The following is a 5,090-nucleotide window of genomic DNA, read 5'->3' on the forward strand; positions in this document are numbered from 1 at the left end:
TGTAGACTTATATAACTTTAAATCAACACATTTACCTTCATCATTTTTTTCAAGTTTTGTAGAAGATCTCATAGGAGTAGTTTGTGGTTCGAAAGTGTCCATCCCAAACTTCTTAAGTATTTCCTTTGTGTATTTACCTTGATTAATGAAGATGTCATCCTTTCTTTGCTTGATTTGAAGTCTCAAAAATAAATTTAGTTCTACCATCATTCTCATCTCAAATTCACTTGGCATTAGCTTACAGAATTCTTGACAAAGAAAATCATTAGTAGAAACAAAAATAAATCAACGTAAATTTGAACTACTAAAAAATTTATCTTTTCTTTTGATAAAAAGTGTTGTGTCAATCTTCCCTTTACAAAAATCTTTTTCAATGAGAAAATTTGATACTCTTTCATACCAAGCTCTAGGAGCTTGTTTTAAACCATATAAGGCTTTTGAAAGTTTGAAAACATGATTTGGAAATTTTGAATCTTCAAAATCTTGTGGTTGTTCACCATATACTTCTTCATTTATAAAACATTTAGAAAAGCACTTTTAACATCCATTTGGTATAATTTAAACTCATTAAAACACGCAAAAACTAAAAGCATTCTAATAACTTCCATCCTAGCTATAGGAGCATAAGTTTCATCATAATCTATTCATTCCTCTTGAGTGTAACATTAAGCAACAAGTCTAGCATTGTTTCTCACTATGTTACCACTCTCATCTAGCTTATTCCTAAAAACTCATTTAGTATCTATAATAGATTTATCAAAAGGTCTTTCAAATAGGGTCCATACTTTACCTCTCTCAAATTGATTTAACTCTTCTTGCATTGCTAATATCCAATATTTATAATTTAATGCTTCATTGATATTTTTAGGCTTAATGCATTAGACAAATGCAACATAATTATGAGTATTTTTAAGAGAAGATCTAGTAGTTACCCCTTTGGATAGACCTCACAAAATCTTACTATCCTTCACATAGTTGAACTCTCTAGGATGAGTGACTTCCCTCTACTCTATTGTAAGCTCCTCTAGATCATCTTGTGTTTGTTCTTGTATCTTCTCACTTGATGATTGATCCACTTTATCATTATTATTAAAAATTTCTACATCATCATCATCATCAATACAAGAATTTTTTCTAGGAGGAAGGTTAGAATCATAAAAAATAACATGTATATACTTTTCTACTACTAAATTTATTTTGTTAAACACTGGAAAGGCATTAGAATTTAAAGAGTAACCAAGAAAAATTACTTCATCACTTTTTGCATCAAATTTACCAAGATTGTCTTTTCCATTATTAAAAACAAAACACTTGCATCCAAAAAGATGAATGTAGCTAATGTTAGACTTTTTATTTTTGAAAAGTTAATATGGAGTTTTCTTTAAAAAAGGCCTAATCATCACTCTATTAACAATGTAAAAAGTAGTGTTTGTGGCTTCCACCCAAATATATTTTGGTAAATTATTTTCACAAAGCATGGTTCTAGCAATTTCTTTTTATTTTTCCTCTCAACAACTTTATTTTGTTGAAGGGTTCTAGGTGCAGAAAATTTATGGCTAATTCCATTTGAGTTGCAAAAATTTTCAAAATCAAGATTTGGACATTTGTTTACATGGTCACTTCTAACATTAGTGACATTTTCAAAATGTGATGAATTTTTCTAAAGTTTCATCTTTAGTACTTAAGAAAAGAACCCAAGTAAACCTAGAATAGTCATCAACAAGCACAAATGTGTATTATTTTCCAACAAAGCTAGTTGTCCTAAGAAGACAGAATAAATTTATATGAATTAGTTTAAGAACTCTACTAGTTGATACATCATTAATAGGTTTAACGGAAACTCTTTTATGTTTACCCCTAACACATGCATCACAAACTTTATCTAATTCAAAAATAATTTTAGGCAATCCTCTTACTAAGTCATTTTTAGCTAGTTTATGCAATATGCTCATGCTAACATGTCCTAGTTTTCTATGCCATATTAAAAAACTATTTTCATTTTTAGCAACAAGGCATATGAGTGAATCATGCAAATTATCTAAATGCACCACATTTTTATTTCTTATCCTATGTCCTACAAGTATAATCTTATTGGACACAATGTCAACTATTTTACATCCATTAAACTAAAAAACGACATTGAGACCACTATCACAGAATTGGCTAATATTAAGTAGATTATGCTTAAGACCAATGACATTGAGAACATTTTCAATAAGAATTGAAGAGCTTGTACCAATATAGCAGATTCCTTCTACTTGTCCTTTAGAGTTGTCACCAAATATAACTACTTAATTTTTTGGCTTCAAATTGATGAAGTGTCTCTTGTCACCAGTCATGTGCTTTAAGCATCCACTATCAAGGCACCATGAGTTTTTGAAAGAATCTATCACCTTGAAGAAATGATCCTCTTCTTACAAACATAGAATTAAACTTTGATTTTTGGTACCTAAATTATTTTGGGTCCATAAGCATTAGTTTCTATAATTTTAGACTCTTTAGGTATCCATTTTGAAAGGATGTATTTATCTTGAGTATTTATGAGTCTTTTAGGGACCCATATACTTTTAATAATTTTTCCTTTGTAAAAACTTGGGGGACATCTATGTTTTTAAAAATTAAAGTTAGTTTTGACAAGTTTTTCTTTTGAACTTTCTCCTTTTAAAAATCATTTTGGTAAAATTTTGTTAAAGTGTGTTTTTTCACTCTTAAGCAACTCAAGTTGCTTTTGATGATCATCATGGATTTTAGAAAGTGTAACACCCTAAACCCGGTCTAGACGTTATGGCCGAATCTAGCGATATCACATTGAAGTGTTATTCGAAAACATAGTTTCAATGAAAAACACTTTTTATATTAATTCTCGTTTATTGAAAACTCAAATTATCTTTAGTAGTTTGTTACTATATTTAAAACATTATTTGATGCGAAAGCTTTTACAGTATTTTATGAAAACGTGGTGTCTTGCAAAACATTCATCTTTTAAAAATCCGCGTCCTACTACTATTAATAAGATTTTTAAAAGACAAAATCCCAAATAAAAAATTAACAGTTTAAAGAGGCCTTATTACAACAAATACCCAATTTAAATTATTATTAGTGAAAATCCAGTTTAGAAGCAGGTGCGGTTGTGTGGCCACCTCCGAGTCTCTCGCAGCACCGGTCCCTAAGACTGGGGATTACCTATAAGATCAAAAGAGGGGTGAGTTTACGAAAACTCAATGTGTAACCCCTTATAAGAAAAATGGCCAAACAGGCCTTAGGCAAGTACAGTTTGGGCCTAAGCCCAATTTAATAACAATTCAGTTCAGTTGGGCCTTAGCCCATTACAGTATCAGTAACAGTTCAGACATGCAATCAGAAATCCTACCCAACCAGCCTCTACACTCCACTTCGTCCAGCTCAACACTCCATGTGGGGATAATATCACCCACCCATCCCTAAACTCCAAAATTAGCACCAATTGTGGCACTAAATAGCATATGTAGTAGAGCTGCTGGTACAGTACGCTTCCTCCAATAATAATCCCATTCCCATGCAACATATCATACATGTATGAAACATATATATATCGTGGCATGGTTATTTACAGTCATACATAACATAAAGCATATAGTCATTTTATAACATAGGGGCATAACAATCATTTTACTAATATAACTCACGAAGGTCTCGGTACATTTTATTCCCACCGGGACGCATAGTATAAGGGATACTATGTGCCTCTCGCAGTATAGGCTGCCTCAGTTCAGTATCCCTTGGTACACAAACTCTCCCACGAAAACATAGTACCTCTTCACTATTCAGTTCAAAATCTGAAGTTTCCCCACTCTCAATATGTTGAAAACGAAGTCCCAATGACTCATCCTCTTTCTGCTTACACTTAATCTGCTCTATCCATGTCGGTTTAACTTGTAGTTCGGCTAACAGACTACCATAATCAAATAGATTGAGGCGAGCAAACATCACCTTCAGGTCAGTCATAGCTCTACGGCTTAATTCATCGGCCACCACATTGGCCTTACCAAGGTGGTATTCAATAGTACAATCGTAGTCCTTAAGTAGCTCGATCTATCTAGGCTGCCTAAGATTCAGCTTTTTCTGAGTGAGGAGGTACTTGAGGCTCTTGTGATCAATATAAATGATACACTTCTCACCATACAAGTAATGCCTCCAGATATCTAGTGCGAATACCACTGCGGCCAAGTCCAAGTCATGTGTCAGATAATTTGCCTCATGAGTTTTAAGCTGACAAGACGCGTACGCTACCACCTTACCTTCTTGCATTAATACACATCCCAAACCGACATGTTATGCATCATTGTAGACAATGAATTCTTTCCCAGACTCTGGCTGTATTAAGATAGGGGCCACCATTAGAACCTTCTTAAGTTTCTCAAAACTCTCTTGCTGTTTTCTAGTCCAAAGGTGCAGCAATCAACTAAAACCCCTCAACAAAATGTCTATAATAGCCTGCCAGACCCAGAAAAATTTGAATATTAGATACAGTCTTAGGCGGCTTCCAATCTAAGACAGCCTCAATCTTTCGAGGAGCAACTCTAATCCCCTCAGCAGAAACCATATGTCCCAAAAACGTTACTTCATGTAACCAAAACTCACATTTACTGAACTTGGCGTACAGTTGTTTCTCTCACAGAATTTGTAGAACCACTCTGAGATGTGCGTCCTGTTCATCCTCAGTTCTCAAATACACCAAGATGTCATCTATAAAAACCACTATGAACCGATCTAAATAAGGTTAGAACACTCGGTTCATTAGATCCATAAAAGCTGTCTGTACATTCGTCAGTCCAAACGGCATCACAAGAAACTCATAATGACCATAACGAGTCTTAATTGATGTCTTGTGAACATAATAAGCCTCTACAGGGGATACTTGTTCTTAATAGTCAATTTATTCAGCTGCCGATAATCAATGCACATACGTATGGATCCATCCTTCTATTTCACAAATAAAACTAGTGCTCCCCATGGAGACACACTAGGGCGAATGAACCTTCGATCCAGTAACTCTTGAATCTAAGCCTTAAGCTCTATTAGCTCCTTCGGTGCCATTCTATAGGGAACGA

The sequence above is a fragment of the Gossypium raimondii genome, chromosome 11 (genome assembly GCF_025698545.1).
Source record: "Gossypium raimondii isolate GPD5lz chromosome 11, ASM2569854v1, whole genome shotgun sequence".
In the NCBI taxonomy this organism is placed as follows: Eukaryota; Viridiplantae; Streptophyta; class Magnoliopsida; order Malvales; family Malvaceae; genus Gossypium; species Gossypium raimondii.